Source organism: Schistocerca gregaria, chromosome 7 (assembly GCF_023897955.1).
Source record: "Schistocerca gregaria isolate iqSchGreg1 chromosome 7, iqSchGreg1.2, whole genome shotgun sequence".
Lineage (NCBI taxonomy): Eukaryota > Metazoa > Arthropoda > Insecta > Orthoptera > Acrididae > Schistocerca > Schistocerca gregaria.
In genome coordinates, this window is record NC_064926.1 from 400,553,427 (window position 1) to 400,581,050 (window position 27,624).

Here is a 27,624-nt window from a genome sequence, read left to right on the forward strand (position 1 = left end):
AGAGAACCAGGGTAACGTCTTAGACCTCCTGGCAAAAAAACAGACCTGAACTTATCGAATCAGCTAACGTAGAAAAGATACTAGTGATCATAAGGCTGTGATGACAACCTCTATGACGACGGGTCCTACAAGAAATGTTATTAATGGTAAGAAGATATATTTGCTCGGCAAGGGTGACAGCATACAAATTTCAGACTATCTCAGCAGTCAGCATCAAATATTCGGTGATGAAGACGAAGATGTGGAGAAAAAATGGAAAAAAACTCAAAGGTATCGTTTAATATGCCCTAGAAAAGTATGTGCCGAGTAATGTTTTAAGGGATGGGAATGATCCACCATGGTTTAATAGCCATGTTAGAAAAGCGTTACGTAAACGAATAGCACTTCATCTCAGATTCAAGAGAAGTGAAAACCTAGCTGACAAACAAAAACTGAACGAGGCGAAAATTAGCTTAAGGAGAGCTTGGAAGTAAGACGTTGTCAACCGATCTGAGTAAAAACCCAAGAGATTATGGTCATATATAAAATCAGTAAGTGGGTCAAAATCGTCTATTCATTCTCTCAGTGACCACACCGGTGCCGAAACGAAAGAAACAGAGAGAAGGCCGAAATACTGAATTCGACCTTCCTACGTTGTTTCGCCGTGGAAGATCATAACACTGTCCCTTCTTTCAATCGTCGTGCGAACTTCGAAATGGCAGATATTGAGATAACCGGTCGTGGAACTGAAAAGCAGATGCAATTGCTTGGTAGTGGAAAGGCGTCAGGACCAGATGAGATACCTGTAATAGTCTGTAAGGGTTACCTTAAAGAACTTGCTCCCATTCTAGCAGTAATTTATCGTAGATCGCTTGAGCAACGAAAGGTATCTAACGAACGGGCAAAAGCGCAGGTCATTCCCTCTTTTAAGAAGGGCCGTGAGTAAGGTCCACATAATTATACGTCTACGAGTATATCTTTGATGTCAATCTGTTGTAGAATTATGGAACATGTTTTATACTCAATAATTATATCGTTTTTGGAAAATGAACAGCTCCTCTATAAAAATGAACGTGGATTTCGCAAAATGAGAACATACGAAACTCAGCTCAGTCTGTTCCTCCATGAGGTCCACAGCGCACTAGACAACGGTGCTCGGGTTGTTGCCGTGTTCCTTGATTTCAATAAGGCATTTGAAACCGTCCCGCATTACCGTTCAATGAAAAAATAAGAGCTTTCGGAGTATCGGAGAAGACCTGCGGTTGGGTTCAAGACTTTCTTGCAGATAAAACTCAACACGTCGCTCTTAACGGAACAAAATCGACAGATGTAAAGGTAATATTCAGAGTACCACAGGAAAGTGTGATAGGACCGTTGCTGTTTACAATATATGTAAATGATCTAGTAGAAAGCGTCGGATGCTCTTCAAGGCTATTCGCAGATGATGCAGTTGTTTATACCAAAGTAGTAACGTCAGAACATAGTTAGAATTTGCAAAACGACCTGCAGAGAATTGGATTGGTGCAGGCTCAGGCAGTTGACTTTGAACGTAAATAAATGTAACATATTGCTCATACATAGGAAAGGAAATCCACTACTGTACTGCTACACTATTGATATCAAACAGCTGGAGACAGCGGCTGCCGTAAAATTTTTAGGCGTAATTATCCAGAGCGACCTTATGTGGAATGACGATATAAAACAGATAATGGGAAAATCAGACACCAGACTCAGATACATCGGAAGAATCTTAAGCAAATGTAGCTCATTCAATAAAGAAGTGGCGTATAAGGCGCTTGTTCGCCAGATTCTTGAGTATTGTTCATCTATCTGGGACCGCTGTCAGGTAGAATTGATAGAGGAGATAGAGAAGATCAAACGAAGAACGGCGCACTTCATCACGGGATCGTTTACCTGGCGAAAGAGTGTTACGGAGATGCTAAACGAACTGGTAGACGTTACAGAAGAGGCGTTGTGCATCACGGAGAGATTTACTATTGAAATTTCGGGACAGCACTTTTCAGGAGGAATCGGAGAACATATTACTTTCCCCGACGCACTTCTTGCGTATTAACCACGAGGAGAAAATTCGAAAAATTAGAGCAAATACAGAGGCTTACCGACAATCATTCTTGCCATTCACTACTCGCGAGTGTAACAGGGTTGGGGGGATCAAATAGTGGTACCGAATGTACCCTCCGCCACACCCCATTAGGTGGCTTGCGTAGTATGATCTAGGTGTAGATGCATTTCTTCGAAACACATCCATTTATGTTCCCCGAGAATTTCAGTTTTACATTTTTATGGGGACTATACCCACCTGTTATAATCCAAGCATCGCATCTCAGAATTTGTTCCATGTCTGCTGTCGTACTTGCATAATAAGGATTACAAATGCCGTAGCACAACTTAAGATTTGTTCCGCTATCGTTACGCAAGCAGTTTCCTTTAGAGATGCCCCGCATTCTCCCATAACCCTATGGAGAAATCTAAGACTTCCGTTGCCACTGGTGTTACGTGTTCCTTACATTTCGGATCGCTTTTTAATGTTACCCATAAACATTTAAATTAATTGACCTTGCTAGACATTATCCACTGATCTCATTACCAGACATTCGCGCTTCTTTCTCTCTTTGTCATATGGGGTGATTCCGTGATGATATTACAAACTTTCGAAAATTGTGAAGAGTAAATGTATCAATCTGAGGTAAGGGACCCTAGTCAGGAAATGACCGAGCCTATAGTTATAAGCGGAAATCTGTCTGACTCCTCTGACAATGGAAAACATGTACAGTATCTTTGTTGCTAAAACTGTAGGGTACTCACTTCCAGAGGTGGTACCATAGATGAAACCGAGGAAAAAATCTTCTCAATATGGACTTTATAATACATACCTTAAGTGCTATGAGTACTTGTCCATCTTCGTTGCTGTGAAACGCGTCTCTTCCACTGAACAAATGCCCACAGTTCGGAAAGTCTGCATTTTAGAGCCCATGTTTACTAGATTATTTTTAATTTGCTCCATACTAGCACATCTGTTAGTTGCCTTCCCTATAATCTTAGCAACAGCATTATCCGTACAAGTAAGTATTCCACAGCCACAGGTATCAGAAAGATTTTCGCTTATAAATAAACAATTCGGTCGTTCCCGGATCGGAGTCTCTTACCTCAAATTGATACATTCACTCTCCTCCATCCTCCCTGAAAATCTGTAAAATCACCACGCAATCACCCTGTACATGCAGTCTCGTATTTATACAATTTTAAAGAGAGCTGCGTTTCATTACACTAAGTGGGAAAACTTGCAAGTGGGTGGCTGCGACCCTCGACACGAGATGTCTGGTTAACGTCCTGTGTCGTCCTCGCCCTCCAGCCATCAGAAAGTTCCCCGTTTACTCCATTACGTAATTTAAAGTTAGCACATCAGATTTCTGTTAGAGGCTCTTTCAAACAAGTAATGGTTACCAGTCTTGCCAGATCGGTAAGTCACAGACGGAGTGCCAAAATACAGCACTGATAGAATAAGTACAGCTGTTACCTTTATTTATCTTTACCAGCAAACATATACATGGAAAACTTCACATGAAGGAAATATCCGTTCAACAGATCATCGATACACAGGGTTGTCCAAAAAGATGTTACCACTCATATGGTAATACGAGGGTTGTCCAGAAAGTAAGTGCCGATCGGTCGCGAAATGGAAACCACAGTGAAAACTGGAAACGTTTCATCTGCAACAGCTGGGTACACCTTCCACCTACTTTTCTATATAGTCGCAGCTCCCGCTTTGAGTTTTGTCATAGTGTTGTATCAAGTTTCCAATATCTTCCTCATAGAAAGCAGCAGCCTCTTCCTTTGGCCAGTTATCTGCACTGGTCTGCAGCTCGTCTGTGGAAAAACTTTGGCTTCATAGCCAGAGGTCCTTGTGAGCAGAGATGAGACTCAGGGCGAGCCAATTACGGACTGCATTGTGGGTGATCAAACATTTCTCATCGCAAACGCTGCAGGAGCGTCTTCATTGCCCCCTCAGTGTGCGGCCGAGAATTGGCATGAAGAAAGAACTGCTCGACAGTTGTGTTATGTGGTCTGAATGACACAGGCGAAAACTCTAACCAGTACTCTTACTTGGAGGGAGACACTAATCCCTACGCATCTTTAAGTGCTCACTGTTCACTCAAAACTGAAAAGAGCGGTGCGACACGATCGACGGGCATACTAGAGACACTGTCCAACACATCTGTGCAAAGCTTTACTGGATTTTCCCAGTGGTTTCCATTTCGCGACCCTTCGGAACTTACTTTCTGGACATCCCTCGTATTAAATTAAAGTTTTTTTGTTGCAGACTAGAGATGGTCGCCCGACTTACTTTGGAAGAGAGAAGGGTGATAGCAGCTTGGCTGTAAGTGTATGGGACCCCTCAATCGCAAGAAAAAAAATTTAGCAATTATTTCGTAGGGATCCTCCAAGCAGACTGCGTGAGAAATTGCGCGACGGATCTCTGACTAACGACCATAAAGGAGGCAGTGGACGTCCAAGAAGTACTACAACGGAAGATGACATCAAAAATAAGGAAGAAGAGGAACACAGCAATCAGTTACAATACCATTAGTTCTTATTATTCTTCCAAATGTGGATTTCGGCTATAAACAGCCATCTTCAGTGCATTTCAACTACGATTTAACTTCTGCATATTCACCAGTAAGAACATACGGTGATATATACTGCCACGAGTTTGCTCAAATATACTGAAGATGACTATTTATAGGCGAAATCTAGAATTGCAAGAATAATAAAAACTAATGTGATTCCGACTGATTGTTGCGTCCCATAGTCCTTATAGTCCACGGGCGCTGTGCACAACGTTTCCTGATGGTATCAAATTTGGTCAAAATCAAAAATTTTCAAGACACGATGATTAGGAGCCCAGGAAAATCAAGTACAAGACTAACGTTGGGAATAGGAATCACGTGGAAAAGTGTCTTAAGAATTTTCTAGCCCGATCTGGGAATGAAATCCAATCACATTCAAATGATGCAGGCCCTGTTTGACGCAGACAAAATTACTCGTGTAAGAGTTTTAGAAGTGCTATTAGAAATAACGCACTGAGAACATAATGTTGTGTTCTTTATGTCAAACTAAGCCATATTCCAAGTCGGCGGCAATGTGAATAAGCACAATTGCGCCATTTGGAGTACAGACAATCCCCATGAATTAAGAAAGCACACTCGATCCTCTCCGAAAGTTAACTTATGGTGCGGTGTTTCAAATTTTGGAGTGCTTTTAATGATCCGACAGTAAGTGGAGATTTTTACCTAGATATGTTATAGAATTTTGTTGCTCAGACTCTTCCCGTCTGTATCATAACGTCTTCTTGCTTCCAGCAAGATGGTGCACCATCACATTATTCCTCAAAGGTTCGACATTACCTTCTCGAAACACTGGGCAGACGCTGAACTAGAAGAGATGAATCTTTGGTGTGGCCACCCGATTTGACTCCTTGTGATTTCTGGCTATGGACAATGGTAATGGAAAGCATGTATGCTACAAGAACTACTGACATTAATGATCTTTCTTTGATTAATTTCAGTAATTTTTGTAGCATAAAACTTTTGACGCACAAACTATCCCCACGGAAATGTGTGAACGAGTTATACCCTGTATAGTGCAAAGACCTTGCACATGCATTGAGAACCAAGGTCTATGGGTCGCAGAGGTGCACTAACTACATTTGGACTTCCGTAAAAGTGTGTGTTTTTATAATAAAGGAAATAAAATAAATAATAATACGAGGTGTAAGGTTCGATCGATCATGGAATGGAAACTACAGTGAAAATCCGATAAACCTTTGCATAGGTGTGATCACATAAAGATGCCTAGGAAACAGTGTCTGCTGCCAAGTGTGATTGGCTGTGAGAGATAGCTCCTGATTTGATGCAACCCACACAACACAACTGTCATGCAGTTCCTTCTTAGTGACAGATCTCGGCCGCTCTCTGCAGGAGCAATGGAGACTCTCCTTCAGCGTTTTCGATGGGAAGCGTTTGATCGCCCTCCATACAGCCCGAACTTCACTCCCTCTGATTTTCACCACTGCTGACATGAACCTCTGGCTATGAAGTCAACGTTTTGGCACAGACAACGAACTGCAGATCAGCGTAGATAATTGAAAAAGTGCAGGGTATTGGGAAGTTGGTACAACGCTACAACAAATGTCTCAGACGGATTGGTGACTATGTAGAGACGTTGTTGGAAGGTGTGGCTAACTATTTCAAATAAAAAACTTTTGTTTTCACTGTTGTTTCAATTTTGCGACCAGTCGGACCTTATTTTCGGAATACGCCTCGTAAGTAATAAAAATAATAAAATAAAATAAAAGTCAATCCCATATAAGAGGTAAAATAAAGCAAAGGCCAATCCCATATAAGTGGGGACATCTTTTTGGACAACTCTGTACCTAGTAACATAAGTGTGTATTGGTTTACCTTGGACACTTAGTTATGGGACGCTAGGTAGTGAAGAAATGAAACAAAATATGGTTTCCTCGGGAATGGCATTTTGCCGACTTCAGAAATGATTGCATGGACCATTCTGTGAGATGGGATGCGAATAAGGTGTTCAAGTGTTACCCACTCGGAGCGGGAAAAGCAGTCTTCCAGGAGATTCACTAAAGTGAAGTCCACTCACGAACCAAGTAAAAAATTTAAGGAAATATTTAAAAACCGTACTAACCGAGTTAAACGTCACTCTGAGAACCTAAGAATCAATCAATGGCTGAACGATCCACATCATTTCGACTTTCAGTTCAAGCCAAATATCGAAGCAATGGCCTTTCTCATTGAGCTTTGTCTACAACGAAAACAGTGTGTTAAGCGCCAGCGTCGGATCCCGAGTTTGTGCCCATCGAAATCTAATGGCAGAGTTGAAACGTCTGGATCTCTCACCGACTGCGTGAAGAGTACCCAAACAACTTTGCTTCTCTTCCTTGTGTCGCACACACATCGGACGACCTCAGCCTGTACCCCGTTGTTGGCCTATGACATTGCAGGAAATTCCCCTTCTGAAAATGACAGCGGGGATCGTTGTAAGGTTTTTATCTTATTTTTCTGGTCTTCAATGAAAGTGATGAGAGCTCTCCTTTGTATTCGATGTCTCACACTTCAAATCAGTACACTGGATATTTTTCAAACAGAGGTCTTCAGTAATAGTTATCTTTCGCCATTAAGTTTCGGAGTACAGTCAATGTGATCTTTAGTTGTCAGTAGTGTTATCTTTGCCAGTATAGCCAGCATTCAGTGAGAAGTAGGGAAGCCAGGTGTTGGTAACACTGCTGAGCGGTCTTGAAATAACTAACAGAACACAGAGATGTAAATCCAGAGGATGTTGTGGTCTGAAAAAACGATTTTGCAAAGACTGATCTGAGAAGTGTGAAGATCAGGTTATGCTGTCGCTACATGGCTCGCTCGCACGTAATTTCTGATGACTTCGAAAGAGGCAAACTTTTAGAATGGTTTTTCTTTATTGGTTTGGATCAGTTAGTTCGATTGCCGAGACGAGATTAAACAAAATCATCTGCTCACATGATTTGCAGAGTTACAGACTCACCACTCGTTTACAATTTTAGTAACCAATTACATGGCAGAACTGTATTTTTGTCAGAAAAATTAGTTTTGTTTCGCAATACAGTCTTTGAATGATAGTCTCTTCTACATAATTCAGTTAAGTTCACTTATTTCTAGCGTATCCTCACGAACATTTGTTTTGTAAGGAGTGTGAAGCCACCCTGCAGTTAACGGAATGGAACACAGCGATCCAAAGTAATGAATGATGTGCTTAGTATATTTGCTTTTCTTTGCATCGCACTTGAGCTCGGTTTATTTTCTTTAGCCGGTTTTCTGCTGGGCCGTCTGTTAACAATCATAACTTTCGAGCAGGACCAAGTTCCCGTTGCCGGGAGGTAAGTCTCAAAATTGTATTAGCGCCAATTTAACGTGACAGTCAGGACACAATAAAATCAATCCCAGTCATGCTTTGCATTTCAAAATTTCAGATCTCATTTATCTTGTCAAACAATTTTGTTCTTACAGTGTAGTGTTACATGTACGTGTGTGCGTCATCTAGTGTTCGGAATTTTACTTAGTTTGCGTACGTAAAATTACAGAGCGTTTTAATAAAAATATTCTGGACATTCATTCTTTCAAAACTCGATTTTAATTTTTATGTAGGATTTTTATTCTGTTAGTTTATCTGTTGGAACTGTAAAACAAACACTGTGATGTCACGCATTGCAGCACCGTTCATTGCACTGCACGATACAGAATTTCAATGGTAAGCTTATGTAATATACATTTTTACGTTTTCTAATTATTATTGATGAAAGGTAATTGCAATGCAGTTGAACAGTTTTAGATAGATCTGGCGACTCTTTTTATCAGAGAGCGTTTACGTAAGGATATCACTTGCATTGCTTCAAGTTCACATTGCAACACACACATATAAAAGAGTTTACGAATAGGAAATCAGTTGTTTGGACACACAACAAACAATAAATAATAATAAAATAAATCACACATTTTTTTCTTCCCAGAGCCGCTTTGTCGAGAAATTCTCGAGCATGACCGCCACAAGGGCACCTAAAAATGTGACCGAGTTCCCCTTTTTGAAAGTCTCATTGTTCCGAAATTTTGGTGCACAAAGGAAACACACTCCACCGCCGGCTCCCACAATGTAGGTAGAGACTGCACTCGAGGGCTCCCACACTTCAAATTTAGCCCACAAAAATGCCATAGCTCTATCCTCGCAAGACAATGGAAACCATTATTACTCAAGTGAAAATAATATTGCTCCTGCATTGCCATATAAAGAAAAAGGTGAAATTAGGGTGCTATCTCCTGTTATATCGCAATTACAATGAAGTGCCAAATGTCAGGCGGCGAGTGCAGCAATTCGACTTTGCGTGGACTCGAATAGTGAAAATACCCCGCAGAAATACTGAGCCATGCTGCCTCTACTACCATAACTGAGAAAGTGTTAACGGTGCAGGATTTGTGCACAAACTGAACTCTCTATTTTGTCCCATAAATGTTCGATGGGATTCATGTCGGGCGATATGAGTGGCCAAATCATTCGCTCGTATTGTCCAGAATTTTCTTCAAACCAGCCACGAACAGTTGTGGCCAGCTGACATGGCGCATTGCCATCCACAAAAATTCCAGCTTTGTTTAGGAACATGAAGTCCCTGAAAGACTGCAAATGGTCTCCAGGTGGGCGAACATAACCACTTCCAGCCAGCGATTGGTCCTGTTGGATCAGAAAACGCACTCCATTCCTGTTGGATCAGAGGACCCACTCTATTCCAAGTAAACACAGCCCACACCGTTATGGAGCTACCACCAGCTTGCACAGCGTCTTGTTGACCATTTGGGTCCATGGCTTCGTGGGATTTGCTCTATACTCAGATCCTACCATCAGCTCTTACCTGCTGCAATCGGGACTCATCTGATTAGTCTACAGTGTTCCAGTTGTCTATGGTCCAGCCGACATGGTCACGCAGGAGAGGCGCTGCAGGTGTCGTCGTGCTGTTAGCAAAGGCTCATGCATCGGTCATCTGCTCCCGTAGCCCATTAATGCCATATTTCACAGCATTTACCAAACGGATACATTCGCCGGACACATTGATTTCTACGGCGATTTCTTCTCTGTTAGCACTGACAACTCTACACAAACGCTGCTACTCTCGGTCGTTAAGTGAAGGCCGTTGGCCACTGCGTTGTTCGTGGATCGCGGAATGTTGAATTCTCTAGCGATTTCTGAAACGGAGTGTCCCATGTACCTAGCACCAACTACCACTCCGAGTTCTAAGTCTATTAATTCCCGTCGTGTGGCCATAATCACGACCAAAATCTTTTCACATGAATCACCTGAGTACAAATGACAGCTCCGTCAACACACTGCTCTTTTATACCTTTTGTGTGCGTGATACTACCGCCATTTGCATATGTTCACATCGCGGTCCCACCTCAGTGTATTACTAAAGTGAAATTAATATTGCCTCTGAATTGCCGAATACAGAGAAGATTGGAATGAGGATTATGTCGCAGTTATTTCTGCTTTAACTGCCATGAGATTGTCCTTTCGTCGAAGTAATCTTAAATGGTGCCCGATATTGATCAACGTGAAACGAGGCAGCGAGAAGTTTATGGAGGCGTTTCGGATTGTCCAGTTCTTTCGGAATTTTGTTACTCTATATGCTTGTAGAAAACGGGATAATTAGCGAAAATCTTATAGCGCTGCTGGTCATATCTGACAAACATTTATGTATGTTGAAAACATTAGAGATCCTATTACGCATCTATGGGGAGCCGTGATACTAATTTCGTTCCTGTTTAACATTTTTGATGCTACACAATGTACTGGCATATCTTACGCAAAACTTCATCGAACCAGTTCAGTATCTTGGAACACTTTCGTGTGATTGAATCTTTCTCATTACCGACGATGTTTTTTACAGTGACATCTCTTTCGGAAAATTAGAAAGATGAAATTTAAATGTTATCTACATCTACTGTTTGCAGCATAATATGTGTGAATGAAGCAAACTGCGTTTCACACGAAAGATTTTTGTTTAGTCTGTGGTGATGGAGGGATCCTAGAACTGACGGAGGAGGCTATATAATTAACTAAAGAGAGAACAAAGTACTACCACAATGGGCTACAAAACACTAACTTTTGTAATAAAACGTATTTTTTTACAACAAAATGGCGGAAAAGCGGTAAGAAACTATATTGCACAGGATATACACTATGTGATCCAAAGTATCCGGACACCCCAAAAACATACGTTTTTCATATTAAGCGCATTGTGCTGCCAGCTACTACCAGGTACTCTACATCAGCGACCTCAGTAGCCATTAGACACCGTGAAAGAGCAGAATGGGGCGAACCGAGGAACTCACGGGCTTCGAATGTGGTCAGGAGACTGGGTGTCACTTGCGTCATACGTCTATAGGCGAGATTTCCACACCACTTAACATCCCTAGGTCCACTGTGAAGTGGCACGTACAGGCCGATCTCGTCTGTTGACTGACAGAGACCGCTGACATTTGAAGAGAGTCGTAATGTGTAATAGGCAGACATCTATCCCGACCACCACACCGGAATTCCAAACCGTGTCAGGATTCACTGCAAGTATTATGACAGTTAGGCGGGAGGTGAAAAAAACTTGGATTTCATGGTCGAGCGGATGCTCATAACCCACACATGAAGCCGGTAAATGTAAAACGACGCCTCGCTTGGTGTAAGGAGCGTAAACATTGGACGATTGAACAGTGGAAAAACGTTGTGTGGAGTGACGAATCACAGTACGCAATGTGGGGATGTGATGGTAGGGTATGTGTATAGTGAACTCCCGGTGAACGTCATCTGCCAGCGTGTGTTGTGCCAACAGTAAAATTCGGAGGCTTGCACCCCTGTTGTTTTGCGTAGCACTATCACAGCACAGGCCTACATTGATGTTTTAAGTACCTTGTTGCTTCCCATTGTTGAAGAGCAGTTCGGGGATGGCGATTGCATCTTTCAACACGATGAAGAACCTGTCCACAATGTGCAGCCTGTGGCGGAGTGGTTACATGACAATAACATACCTGTAATGGCCCGGCCTGCACAAAGTCCTGGAACACTTTTGGGGTGTTTTGGAACGGCGACTTGTGCCAGGCCTCACCGATCGACATCGATACCTCTCCACAGTGCAGCATTCCGTGAAGAATGGGCTGCCATTCTCCGAGAAATCTCCCAGTATCTCACTGAACGTATGCCTGCGAGAGTGGAAGCTGTTACCAAGGCTAAGGATGGGCAACACCATATTGAATTCCAGCATTACCGATAGTATGCCCCCCCCCCCCCCTGAACCATGAACCTTGCCGTTGGTTGGGAGGCTTGCGTGCCTCAACGATACAGATAGCTGTACCGTAGGTGCAACCACAACGGAGGGGTATCTGTTGAGAGGCCAGAAAAACGTGTGGTTTCTGAAGAGGGGCAGCAGTTGCAGGGGCAACAGTCTGGATGACTGACTGACCTGGCCTTCTAACACTAACCAAAACGGCCTTGCTGTGCTGGTACTGCGAACGGCTGAAAGCAAGGGGAAACTACAGCCGTAATTATTCCCGAGGGCATGCAGCTTTACTGTATGATTAAATGTTGATGGCATCCCCTTGCGTAAAATATTTCGGAGATAAAATAGTCCCCAATTCGGATCTCCGGGCGGGGACTACTCAAGAGGATGTCGTTATCAGGAGAACGCAAACTGGCGTTCTACGAATCGGAGCGTGGAATGTCAGATCCCTTAATCAGGCAGGTAAGTTAGAAAATTTAAAAAGGGAAATGGTTAGGTTAAAGTTAGATATAGTGGGAATTAGTGAAGTTCGGTGGCAGGAGGAACAAGACTTTTGGTCAGGTGAATATAGGGTTATAAATACAAAATCAAATGGCTGTAATGCGCGAGTAGGTTTAATAATGAATAAAAAATAGGAGTGCGGGTAAGCTACTACAAACAGCATAATGAACGGATTATTGTGTCCCAGATAGACAAGAAGACCACGCCTACTACACTAGTACAAGTTTATATGCCAACTAGCTCTGCAGATGATGAAGAAATTGAAAAGTATGATGAGATAAAAGAAATTATTCAGGTAGTGAAGGGAGATAAAAATTTAATAGTCATGGGTGACTGGAATTCGACAGTAGGAAAAGGAAGAGAAGGAAACGTTGTAGGTGAATATGAATTGGGGCTAAGGACTGAAGAGGAAGCCGCCTGGAGATACTAGAATGTTACAGATAGATTATATAATGGTAAGACAGAGATTTAGGAACCAGATTTTAAATTGTAAGACATTTCCAGGGGCTGATGTGGACTCTGACCACAATCTATTGGTTCTTGGAATGTAATAGTGAAGGCAGCAGAGGATCAGGTAGGTAAAAAGACGAGGGCTAGTAGAAATCCTTGGGTAACAGAAGAGATACTGAACTAAATTGATGAAAGGAGAAAATACAAAAATGCAGTAAGTGAAGCAGGCAAAAAGGAATACAAGAGCCTCAAAAATGTGATCGACAGGAGGTGCAAAATGGCTAAGCAGGGATGGCTAGAGGACAAATGTATGGATGTAGAGGGGTAAGATAGATACTGCCTACAGGAAAATTAAAGAGACCTTTGGAAAAAAGAGAATCACTCGCATGAATATCAAGAGCTCAGGTGGAAACCCAGTTCTACGCAAAGAAGGGAAAGCTGAAATGTGGAAGGAGTAGTTAGAGGGTCTATACAAGGGCGATGTACTTGAGGACAATATTATGGAAATGGAAGAGGAGGTAGATGAAGATGAAATGGGGGATGATACTACGTGAAGAATTTGTCAGAGCACTGAAAGACATAAGTCGAAACAAGGCCTCGGTAGTAGACAACATTCCATTAGAACTACTGACAGCCTGGGAGAGCCAGTCCTGACAAAACTCTATCATCTGGTGAGCAAGATGAATGAGACAGGTGAAATTCCCTCAGACTTCAAGAAGAATATAGTAATGCCAATCCCAAAGAAAGCAGGTGTTGACAGTTGTGAAAATTACCGAAATATCAGTTTAATAAGTCACAGGTGCAAAATACTAATGAATTCTTTACACACGAATGGAAAAAAATGGTAGAAGACGACCTCTGGGAAGATCAGTTTGGATTCCGTAGAAATGTTGGAATACATGAGACAATACTGACTTATCTTAGAAGAAAGATTAAGGAAAAGCAAACCTACGTTTCTGACATTTGTAGACTTAGAGAAAGCTTTTGACAATGTTGATTGGAATACTCTCTCTCTGAAGGTGGCAGGGGAAAATACAGGGAGCGAAAGACAATTTAAAATTTGTACAGAAACCAGATGGCAGTTATAAGGGTCGAGGGACATGAAAGGGAAGCAGTGGTTGGGAAGGGAGTGATACAGTGTTGTAGCTTATCCCCGATGCTATTAAATCTATATATTGAGCAAGCAGTAAAGGAAACAAAAGAGAAGTTCGGAGTAGGTATTAAAACCCATGGAGAAGAAATAAAAACTTTGAGGTTGGCCGATGACATTGTAATTCTGTCAGAGACAGCAAGGGACTTGGAAGAGCAGTTGAACGGAATGGGCAGTGTCTTGAAAGGAGGGTATAAGATGAACATGAACAAAAGCAAAACAAGGATAATGGAATGTAGTCGAATTAAGTCGGGTGATGCTGAGGCAATTAGATTAGGAAATGAGACACTTAAAGTAGTAAAGAAGATTTACTATTTGGGGAGAAAAGTAACTGATGGTGGTCGAAGTAGAGAGGATATAAAAGGTAGACTGGCAATGGCAAGGAAAGCGTTTCTGAAGAAGAAAAATTTGTTAACATCGAGTATTGATTTAAGTGTCAGGAAGTCGTTACTGAAAGTATTTGTATGGAGTGTAGCCATGTATGGAAGTGAAACATGGACGATAAATAGTTTAGCCAAGAAGAGGATAGAAGCTTTCGAAATGTGGTGCTACAGAAGAATGCTGAAGATTAGATGGGTAGATCAGATAACTAATGAGGAGGTATTGAATAGAATTGGGGAGATGAGGAGTTTGTGGCACAACTTGACCAGAAGAAGGGATCGGTTGGTAGGACATTTCTGAGGCATCAAGGGATCACCAATTTAGTACTGGAGGGCAGCGTGGAGGGTAAAAATCATAGAGGGAGACCAAGAGATGAATACACTAAGCAGATTCAGAAGGATGTAGGTTGCAGTAGGTACTGGGAGATGAAGAAGCTTGCACAGGATAGAGTAGCATGGAGAGCTGCATCAAAACAGTCTCAGGACTGAGTACCACAACAACAACAACATTACCGATGGAGAGCACCGCGAACTTGTAAGTCATTTTCAGCCAGGTGTCCGGATACGTTTGATCACATAGTGTATGAGAAAGTAATATAAGGTCAAGAGACAAGGGAGAGAGACACAGGGGAAAGATAAAAGTATGGAAACACTACAAATACAACACACTGTCACGCCCAGGGCTGTATAGGAAAACCTTTGACATTGAAAACAGTTTCCAGTCGTCACTGAATGGATAAATACGGGTTTTGTATTGTTTTCAAGGTAATCTTATACCATTTATCCTGCAAAATAGTTGCAAATTCAGGAAACAATTAAGGTGGTCTATAACGATCACTCATTCCTCTTTCCAAAGCATACCACAAAGGCTCAGTAATGAGATTTGGCGACAGTGGTGGCCAGGAGAGACGCGTGAATTCATTTTTGTGCTTACAAAACCAGTCCTGGACGATGCGAGCTTGGGAAAGGGGACATATCGTCTTGGAACACGGCGTGACTTTTGGGGAACAAACATTATAGCATGAGATGGACATGATCAGCCACGATTGTCACACAATCCTTGGCAGTAAGGTGAATTTGCAGAGTAATCATGAGGCTCATAGAATACATCGCTGGAACCCATTTAACCTCGACATAATGCACTCACAACTACACAGAACGCTGTCCCGACCGCGTCTGACGGCATTGGGCAGAATTGAGGTGACATCATTAACCCACATGAACTGCTGAACACTGGCGTATTTTTTGACAAGTGTCGACATCTTGCTGTTTCAAGAGTTGCCGAGCCCGAGGGTGACGTCGCAGGGAGCCGTACTTTCTCACAATTACAGAGGAACTTTGCAGGTACCTTTGAGCCAAATTTGAATGTTATGCTTCACAGTGGGAGACAATTACAGGGTTTAACACAAGTGACCAATTTTTTTTAGTACTGTATTTCAGAAGCATATGATGGCAGAGTTCCACAGCGCATCGCTTACGCTGAACACTACACAGAGGAGAAATGGTCGCGGAGCCTTTTGGCGAGTACGTTATCTAGAATTTGGTTGGGTGACAAGTACGAACAGCATACGATAATTTTATATGATAGCTACACTTTAGCAACAACAGCATGTAAGCTGGTGTTTAGGGCGAAAGATGGCGAATACCACCTCACCACTTCTGTCCACTTTTCCCGTAAACGTGCTTTTGCCTACGGATATAACAGGAGCATTTCTGGGTTTCAGGCGAAGCTTCTGGAGACGAAAATACGCTGAAGTGACAAAGAAACTGGTATAGGCATGCGTATTCAAATACAGACGTATGTAATCAGGCAGAATACGGCGCTGTGGTCGGCAGTCTCTACATAAGACAACAAGCGTCTGGCGCAGTTGTTAGATCGGTTACTGCTGCTACAATGGCAGGTTATCCACGAGTGTGTGAGTATCCGGTAAAACATCAAATATCCGACATACAGATCCTGCAAGAAATGGACCAACGACGACAGAAGAGAATCGTTCAACGTGACCGAAGTGCAACACTTCCGCAAATTGCTGTAGATTTCAGTGCTGGGACATCAAGAAGTGTCAGTGCCAATGAATCAGCAACACATCATTGATACGAGCTTTCGGAGCCGAAGACCCACTTGTGTACCCTTGATGACTGCACGACACAAAGCTTTACTCCCCGCCTGGGCCCATAAACACCGACATTGGACTGTTGTTGACTGGAAACATGTTGCATGGTCGCATGAGCCTCGTTTCAAATTGCATCGAGCGTAGGGACGTGTACGGGTATGGAGACAACCGCATCTAGACCCTGATTTTCAACAGGGGACTGTTCAGGCCGGTGGAGGCTTTGTAATGGTGTGGGGCGTGTGCAGATGGAGTGATATGGAACCCCTGATACGTCTAGATACGACTCTGGCTGATCATCTGCATTCATTCATGTCCATTGTGCATTGCGACGGACTTGGGCAGTACCAGCAGGACAATGCGAAATCCCACAGTCCAGAATTTCTACAGAGTGGATCTAGGAACACTCTTCTGAGTTTAAACTCTTCCGCTGGCCACCAATCTCTCCAGACATGAATATTATTGAGGATATATGGGACACCTTGCAACGTGCTATTCTCCACCCTCCTCGTATCCTTATGGATTTATGGACAGCCCCGCAGGATTCATGGTGTCAGTTCCCTCCAGCACTACTTCAGAGATTAGTCGAGTCCACTTCACGTCGTGTTACGGCACTTCTGTGTGCTCTCGTGGGCCCTACACTATACTGGGCAGGTGTACCAGTTTCTTTGGCTCTTCGGTATACCTTGGCCTCACTTATGCTGCTTCGACTGCTCCACACGAATTCCCAATCTATTTACAGTCCACTAACGAATGGCACCCGCATGTCCGTACAGTTCTTCTGTCCAATTATCTTGCAGTAGAGATTCTTGGCGTTCCACAGATGGGGGCTTAGAGAAGATACTGACAGACTTGGTAGTTCATTCTTTCCACCTATGATTTCTCAGTGATATTTGTCTGATATCACCAACAAAGCATAAACACTGAGATTTGAATATCCTTTTTTTTCAGTTTCTGCGTTTTCGTTAGCCGGCTTTCCTCAACTGCGACGTTGATGGTATCGAACGGTTCAGCACTTTCGGAGCCTGCCGTAGGTGACCTGGTGGCTACTGGAGTGGACGTAATGCCCTTACGAGGGCAATGAAGTGATCACGTGTTTGTTCTTATTCTTCTTTGTGTCTGTGGCTGTATCATCTTTGTCACAGACTTCTTCATTACTGAAGCGAAAGATGGAGTGAAAGCGGGTGTATTTAATGATTTGGAAATTTCCTTTGAGTCTTTTTAAGGCACTCTCTGGTGATTTTAATCTATTTCCACTTATTTTCTGTAAGAATCACGGATCAATCACAGCACCGTTTTGCGCGACTGCCGGAGCAATTCACAAAGAGTGAAAGAGCCGCGCTTGTGACACGTGCTTCGTGTGTCGCTCTGCACAACTGCTTTAAGTAACCTGTCCCTTACATAAAAGTGTCGTGTATCCGTACTATTACCTCCTGGAACACAACAAGGGTTAGGTGTGTACGTGGTCTTACGTTCAGTCAGAGAAAACCTGCCTTCATGTGCTTTGTCAAAGTAAGATTATCAAATGGTACTCGGCTGCATCTCCTGGAACTCTTCGTTTACTCGTCTCGTGATGTTTTCACTTCAGTCACTTTTTCATCAGACCGTTGATGCTGTGATTTCTTTGCTTCTGTAGATTGGCACGGAATAGTCCTCTTGCTAGCTATAAGTTTAATGTATTGTTCATCGACAACAGAGTGTTCACCTGGGTTTAAAGCTGAAGTCGGCATTCTGCTGGTTTAGCAGTATGCATTGAATAAGAAATGTTCCATTACAGACATATTGCACCGATTTCAGATTTGTAGCAATTTTTAGTATGTCGCTTACTGGACGTGGAAGGATAACATCTTGTCAAAAGGCGATTCTTGCCTTTTAATGATTATGAGTCAATTCTGGTAGAGATGTACTTTGTTAATATTGAAATATACCTTTCCACCTATTGATTGTTCTGGAGGAATGGTCTGTAGTCCACTGACCTACTGGTTTTGGTTTTGAGAAACGTGAATTGTATCCTTCCCTTGAGACGATGTGGAGAGGTCGATCAAGAGAGATCCCTGCTTGTCTGGACAAGTCTTCAAATAGAATCCAGCAGGTGCACCAGAATTTCCCACTTTATAGTGGCAGTATACACTGAATAAGAAATGTTCCATTACACCTTAGGTTGACGTTCTTTCGAATAGAATATCGATCCATCTTCAGGCTGGTAAATGAGAAAATCGCAACGTTCCCATACACACATTGCTCTACTGACACTCCTCGTGGTGGCTGGAGGGACGTGTCCAAAGTTTACGGTACCAGAGGACTCGTGACGTTAAGCTGTTCTCGCCCAAGAAATGACTGACGTGCAAAATCCATACCCAGCCAATATAGCGGAATACCTTGAAGTGCTCACCACCTATAACGACCCAGGGGAAACTACGAATTTACAGAAATATTACAGGCACAGTGAGCAAAACCCCACGCTCACCATCCAGAAATTGAAGAAGCAGAGGCACTTGTACAATTACCAATGGCATACTTTTAAAGGTTAATGGATTAAAGCGTTAAAGGGGTTGCACAGTCTCTTCTAGCGATCGTTTTAGAGAATTGAAAGTTGGCTGAGTTGTCTACATGTACGGAAAGAAACAGTAATAACACTAATTTTCATCATGCTCATAGTACTTCATGAGCCTTCATCAGACGAAATACCACTTGAACCAAAGATACTGTCTCGATATCGACATTCCTGAAGCAAGAACCTGTTTGGTCACCAGGAGAAAGAACATCTTTATTAGACAAACAGCGTAGGTAATGATGACTTCCGGCTGCACAGGTATAACTTTGATGTGAAAGAACACTTTACGAGTGACCGTGGAACAGGCAGTACCTACTCTTAAAGGGCAACGCTGCAAGCTATTGGTAACAACTCTCAATTATTCTTATGCATATTTGGAAAAAGACATTTCACGGTTCCTCTTACCTGTGTTATCCGTCAGTATTGAAGTTGCTTAGTCTCTGAATTTAGATTAGTTGCTTTTTATGGTCCTGTGCCTCAACAGCCAAAAACGGAATCCCAGTGACAGCAATTTGTTGTCCGTCTGTCTGTCTGTCTGTCTGTCTGTCCGACAATTCGAAACCCTTTTTCTCATAACAGGTAGACGTATAAAGTAGAAAGCTGCGTCGCATTTTAAGGTCTACGGCCCCTAGTCTATGTAAAAAGCGGGACATTCTAAGTAAATGCAATCAATCGCTACGGTAATTTATGTCACATGTTTTCATACACACAGACTCACTGATCAAAATCTTTACGATACTTCCAGTAGGCCTAGAATTGTGATATTTGGCAAGAAGTAAGGTTTCACATTGCAACAAGAGGAGAAAATTCTAAACTTGGGAATTTGTAATTAAACAACACGAGAAAAATTGTAATTTCCTGTCTGACTGTCCATCCATCTGTTAAACCCCATTTTTCTACGGAGCGGCGTATCAAGTTGAAATTTATGTCACATGCTTAGGCCTATTGTCACTTGGCGGCGTAGCAAATGTAAGCTTCTAAACCAATGCGACCATAGGATAAACAAATTTATGCCATATATTTTGATTTTAACTCATTCATCTGAACCTACAGGGTACTTTTCCTTGAAGCACAGTCATGAAATTTGGCAAGAACAAAAGTTTCAGAGTACAAGTAAAGGAAAAAATCTGAAAATTGTTAATTTGTAGTTACATCACAGGGAAAAAATTTCTTTCTCATCTATCGTTCTTCGAATTAAAACATTCTCGAACGTCTTGGACTCCATGGGCCCGGTATCTTACCAGTATCACTGTCGGTAACAGCCAAAATCGTCGAAATCCTCGATTTATGAAATGGATTAACTGACTATCTGATTAATTAAGTTTGTATGGAACATTCAGTGTGCGAGTCTTACTCGCACCTGCCCAATTTTTTATAACTACTGTAGCTGCATTTCGTCAGCAACGCATATGTTGACGACAGACACCGAGGTGCCGCTGAAGTCAGTGTAAAAATATAAACAGTGGCTCTATTCCCAACGAAACATCAGGCACCTAGAAACATAACTAATGAGATGACTACAACGCTGTTTCCTAAATCACACACTTATTTAGTGACAAACAAATACTCAACTTGAAGAGACGTCCAGTTTTCCTAGCATGGGACAGTCCTGCCCTGGGCTAAGTCCAGTTTCTGCACACTGAAGACTTCTATCCTACCCAGGCATTGCCGTGGCATTGTCAAGCGTTGCCGAAAAACGACGAATCCTCGAATCCTTCTCCAAAGAGGTGAGCTGCGATGAATTGGAACGGTAGCGGTGGCAGCGACTGGAGCTGGAAATTCCGACTGGTTCTCGCTGAAACTCTCGCAGGAATGCACTCCCGATCACAACCGCCGGTTAAGCTGCGGGCAGCGACTTATATAGTGGTGTGCAGAGATACGTGACGTGAAACAGATCGTCTTGGTACTGACCTCTGCAGTAGGCTGCTAGAATTTGCTGGCGCACTCGTTGCGCCTGTTGTTTCGGCCGTCCCGTGTAGCTTGTGTTTTTTGATGGAAGCCTGTCTTGCAGGGGTTGCAGCTCACGGTCACAACAACGACCAGTCGATATTTCGACTCGAGTTCGGAACCACATCGGCGCACTTACTTCCCCTACTCTTTCTTTTTATCCTCTTATATTTATTATCAATGTGTTTTGCGCCACCTTTTTATAACTATAATCATTGTAAAAATCCATGAGGTTTGAACTGTCTGTAACAGTCATTCATTGTATGCCCTTTAATATTCAGCAGGCCGCGGTGTACGAGCTGTTCTAGGCGCTTCAGTCTTGAGCCGCGCGAATGCTACGGTCGCAGGTTCGAATCCAGATTCGGGCATTGATGTGTGTGATGTCCTTAGGTTAGTTAGGTTTAAGTAGTTCTAAGTCTAGGAGACTGATGACCTTAGATGTTACGTCCCATAGTGCTCAGAGCCATTTGGACCATTTGAACCTTTAGTATTTGGCTATGTACCTGCTTACGTTGTGACTGTAGCTACCATTGGTTTTGCTGTGTTCGTCTGAATAAAGATTTATTACAAATGGTTGACACTGATTTAACAGGCAGTCAGCATCATCTTTCGTAATCTCGGACTATCTTCTCCACAATAAACGTGTGACATAAAGTCACGTAGGAGGCGAGGGACCATTCTAGTAAATATGCGTAGACCTGTAGATACGTTGGCTTTGTCGCATAAAAAGTCTCACAACAGGTAAAGAATGACTTTTTTGATCACGAAGTATGTATGACACGTTTCGGAATTATGTCCATCCTCAGAAACCTAAGTGCAAAGGTAGTATAAGGACAAAAGCGTTACCAGTTGTGTTCGTAACATGAGATGAGAGACTTATGTAGACAAATAGCCTGTCATCTCATGTTACATACAGAACTGGTAAAGCTCTTGACCTTATGCTACATTTGCACTTGGATTTCTGAAGACGGAAATAATTCCGAAACGCGTCATGCATACTTTGTGATCAATGAAATCATTCTTCACCTGCTGTTTGACTTCTTATGCGGCCTAGCCAGCTCAACAACAGACCTGTGCGTATTTACCTTCTGCATCATTCTGTAGAAGATTTAGCTATGTACATTGCACACACCAGGTATGTAAATGTTCTTTCTTTCAGCGTACGAAATACGTTTTGCCACGGTATGAATCTATGATCTGCAGGAAGGTGTAGAATGAGATTCTTTTGTGAAAATTATTAACAACTGTTGATTCAATTCAGGGCTATGATATCACGACAATAAGAAGGATGAGTAAGCATGTACGTTTTGGACCTCACCCAGTAGTAGAGGTAGTGTTTATTTTCAATAAGATGGTCTGTTAGTGGTCTGTCAGAAACAAAGCATAAACTTACGAACGTTTCGTTCCACTGTCAGTAAGAAACCAAGCAAGTAAGAAAAAGCAAGGAAATTTTCTGAGAAAATGTTCGAGAATGCAACAGTCTTCCTGGCGCCACTGTGACAAAGACCCAAAAAACTATATGCACCAGCGATGCATAACGCCCCCCTGTGAATTCAGCAGGTACTACAACGGGCAAACGCAGCACTCGTCAACAAAGAGGTGCATCGAACGCGTTAGATATGAGCTTGTGAGACTGAAAGAGAAATCACCGGTGGCAGAAAATTTCACGGACGAAGAAAATTGTCTGATATTGAAAAGACCAGTACACTGTGTGGTGCGAACAGCTATTGGGAGAGCATAACAAAGGATTCGATACGACTAACACTTTACGGCAATCTCATCAACATGAAAGAGGCTTGTCAGTTTGGTTGGACGTGGAATCCCGCTGTACGGAAAGAAAACACCCACTAGCGATCTACACGCCAACAGATCGAGTATGCCGTCACAGTACTGCCACTGACTCCCACGAACTTTTTATCAACTACTTTATACTTGTACTGCATCAGCATGAGCGCGATCGGCTACACTATCATCATCATGTGGCCTACAATACTAAAATTATTTCTTTATCGACTGATATAAAAGTTGTATGCTCGCGCCAAGCAGTGCTTGACTGCAGTTCACCGACTTCAGACTAGGGCTGTTGATATTTTTAAAAAAAATGGGAATCTGATATATCGATATTTAAAAAAGGTGCCATTAAGGGGCATCTATACATCGAAAAAATTACCATAGTCGATATAAGTACTGGAAAAAATATCGATTTATAGTGCAAACAAAGGAAAAAAATATTGGGTGGATGGTTTAAATATACTGACAGTTTTAGAGCTGTATATTTAGGTACTGATTTATTATTAGATATTCTGTACATCAACAAGCTAGCAGCCTGCTTATTCTTCTCAAAGCAAGAATTGGAAGAAAAACGATGAACATTAACGCTTGGCGATAACCACTTTTCTAACAATGGTAACTGCAGGTAAGTGGCACAATACAAGGTGTCCCATAGATCCCACGTTTGGTATCGTCACAAATCGAATTTGTATGGAACACTTCATGTCGACTTCCCTGTCTCTTCATTTCTGTCAACGCCAGCGACGTAGCTGCTGTAGTGTCAAAATTGCGTGGTGAAGTTAAACGTTTCAGTTTCTGTTGCTAGTGCCATGCGCCGATTACGTCAGCATCTCCCCCTCACACCTCTCCGCCCACCGCAAAGACCAGTCTTTCCCTTCAGATGTTTGTTCATCAGTTTCAGCAACTGTTTTTGAAGAGTCCCGATGTGAAAAAATAGCAGTCTAGTTGTGTTAAAACATGTTATTTAACGCAACTGGTGTGCTGTTTCTTCACATCGGATATCTTCTTCATCCATTCAAACCGCCACCCCCCCCCCCCCCCAAGCGCTATCGCACTACTTCTTTGTGTCATTTTACTTGCTTCACACAGTCAAAGAGAGAGACTGGACGTGATGAACGCTTAAAAAGTAGTAAGACTCCTTCACACAGTGAAAGTAAAATTATGTTTTAGTACAATTTCATAAGAACCATTTCAAACATTTATCGAAAATTGCGAAAAAGTGTAATATATAATAAAAATATCGGCATTCGATATTGCCATTTCGATATCTGTATATCATATGTTGGTGAAAAGCATACCGCCTATATCTATCGATATTCTTGGAAGAAATATCGGAATATCGATAATTTATCAGCAGCCCTTTTCCAGACACAATGTCAGAGTCCATATCATCGCCATAGTGAGACTCCACTGTGCACTGCAGCGTTCCTGCTATAACTGGCTCGACATTATAATCTGCTTTCCCCGAGAGCCATTGTGCGTCCTTATTCCAAAGTAAGCCTAACCAGACACAGCATTAGTATCACTTTCAAAGAACACACGTTCTCTTCTGAGAACTATATTCGGTGTGGAACAGTTACTGGTCGGTCATGTGAACCCCCATGACCTCCAAGCCATGGAAATGAGGTGGTTTGTGTCAGCTGCTTGTATAGAATTGACACAATAAGTAAGTCATGTCGGCGTGGAGACAAGATGAGCCCGCTCAAACGCGTGGCACTTCAGCTTGCAAAATCGCAAGGACTTTTTAAAGAATGTTAAACGGTATTTTGGCAGCTGGAAGTAATTCGATGTCGCCCAAAGCCGAATTCTTCCCTACTTAGGGTGACCATACATCCCGATTAATTGGGATTGTCCAGTTTTTTGAGGCTCAAAAATTTGTCCCAACTTTTTTTAAAAACAAGCAATTTTCCCGATTTTCAAGGATTATTTTCAGACATTTACAAAGTGGTTAAAATATTTTCCGAGTGTCGATTTTATAAACTATCAATTGAAACTGACATTCCGTACGTTGGTACCCCCTGATAATGTACAGCTTAAGCACTATAATTGTTGCATACTCTTATTTTCTTTGCTTTTGCTTGCCATTGTTGTCAGCACTCAGTACCAGTTTCGTGAAGTGCTAGCACGTCGTGGCGATGCCGAAACGAAAATCAAAGTTTTAGGAAGGGCTTCAGAGGAAATTTCCTTGCTTCACTATTACAGACAATGACTGTTCAGCAAAATGTAACGTATGTAACTGTGCTGTATCCGTGTCTCATGGTGGTGCTGCAGATCTCAAGCATTATATGGAATCAGAGAAACACAGGAAGAATCTTCGATCGGCAGGTTCCTCGCAAAAAATGACGAGATATTTTGTAATTTCAAATACATAGGAACAGAAAAACGTAGCTGCAGCAGAAGGAACCCTGTCATTCCATGTTGTTAAACACCACCAAAGCTATCGTTCTAGTGACTGCAGTGTTCAACTAAACAAAAAAAAAAACTTCCTGATTCGAAGATTGCAGAAAATGTTTCGTGTGGAAGAACAAAGTGTGAAGCAATTATCAACAATGTTATAGCTCCTCATTCCCAGAAACAGGTAAGAGCTGCTGTAAACAGTGCAAAATACTTGTCAGCATCTACTGATGCTAGCAACCACGGGCATCAGAAAATTTTTCCTGTGATAGTTCAGTATTTTTCTTTAAGTGAGGGTGGACTGCAGATGAAATTGCTTGATCGTGATGAACTGCAGAACGAAAAGTCCGAAACAATTTCCCATTATCTTTCTCATGTTATAGAGTCATTCGGTATCATCTCAAAGTGTGTTGCAATTGGTGCAGACAATACTAATTGTAATTTTGGGGGGGTCAATGAAGAAAGAGGATAATAATGTTTTCACATATCTGGAAGAAAAATTAAAAAACTCTAACATTGTTGACATAGGTGGTCCACACATGATGTTCATAACACACTTCAAAGTGCTTGTGATGTTTTATTTGTTGACATTGACTGCATTGTCATGAAGTTGTACAACCATTTTCATATTTTTTTCTATTCGTGTAGCAAAACTCACTGAATTCTGTGAATTTGTTGATGTCACTTACAAAAATTTACTTTCCTTTTCCAAAACAAGGTGGCTTTCATTGTTGCCAGCCATAGAAAGGATCTTGAAAATGTATGAACCTTTGAAATCTTACTTTTTGTCACAGTCTAACTGAAAGTGCCCTGCAATCTTAAAGAGTTTTTTCAGTGATCCTATAAATGAATGTTATTTACTTTTTGTACATTCACAAATGAGTGTCTTCCAACAATCCATTCTGAGCACTGAGAAACAGAATAATTCCATATGTGAAGTAGTAGCAGTCTTAAATAAAGCTTTTACAAGTCTAAATTCAAGGAAACATGAACATTTTGTACCACTAAGTGTAAAAAAACTGCTGAATGATTGTGATGACCAGTCTGTTAAGAAATTTGACATAGCAGTATCAACGTTTTCTGATGCTTCAGTAGACTATTTACCCTCATGGTTACAGATAATAGCTGAGTTTTCTGCATTCTCGTGGATGATGCTCACCGAACCACCAGAATGGTCAGTAGTTGAAAATACTTTAATGTGGCTAAATGAAAAGGGCATTATAGTAAATGACAGCATCTTATTTGATGAAATAGTTCATATGCAGTCATTTGTAAAACAAGTGGAAACAGACAGTGAACAATGGAATTAGTTGATGTCACATGAAAAATGGTGTAGGTTTTTCAGATCTTGCCAGTGTAATGAACAGTTCAGAGAATCGTTTAATATAGCGCAGTACTTCTTTTCACTCCCTGCCTACAAGGCAAATGTTGAAAGAGTTTTCAGCTTACTATCGTCACAGTGGAGAGATGAGAGGAATAGATTTACGGTGAGGAGCGTTAAGTGTATTTTGCAAACCTGTTTAAACTTCAGTAAATACCGTTGCACTAACTTCTATTCATACCTGTTAGGCAAACCTGATTTGCTGAATGAAATTTCTTTTTCGAAGAAATATGATCGCAGTGTGGAATCCACAAAACCATAAATTCCTTGTGTTCACTAAGAACTTTTTTGTAGTGCTTGTTACTGTATGTCCTGCTACACTCTGTGTTATAAATGTTACATTTCTTAATAAAAAATTTCTGAAAGCTTGAAATGTACTTATTTCCAGTCTTTCCATTCTTTGTTTGGTTTTGTGTACACACACACACACACACACACACACACACACACACACACACACACACACACACACATACGCGCGCGCGCGCGCGAGCGCGCGCACAAATATCAGTCAAGGCTATATTTGCAGAGGAAGAAGAAATGTTAGCATTAAAAGTGATATTTAACGAGAAATAAAAATTGTCACACTTTTTGGCCAAGAAAATGTATAAAGTTCCAATTTTGTCCGAAGAAAATATGGTCACCCTATCCGTACTTCCTAAATTTAATAAAAAACCGAATCCATAAATCTTTACGTTGTCACAAGCGCACTCTTGAGTTCTTGAAGTTGAGGAAAACAATTTGTCTAACTTTATTCGTTAATGAGATATTGTGGAAAACGTAAACATGTCGTAAAGTCCATAACATGACAGGTAGATTACTCATTCCTGACGTCACTGCAAGGTCTACATCTACATCTACGTCTACATCTACATCTACATCCATACTCAGCAAGCCACCTGACGGTGTGTGGCGGAGGGTACCCTGAGTACCTCTATCGGTTCTCCCTTCTATTCCAGTCTCGTATTGTACGTGGAAAGAAGGATTGTCGGTATGCTTTTGTGTGGGCTCTAATCTCTCTGATTTCATCCTCATGGTCTCTTCGCGAGATATACGTAGGAGGGAGCAATATACTGCTTGACTCTTCGGTGAAGGTATG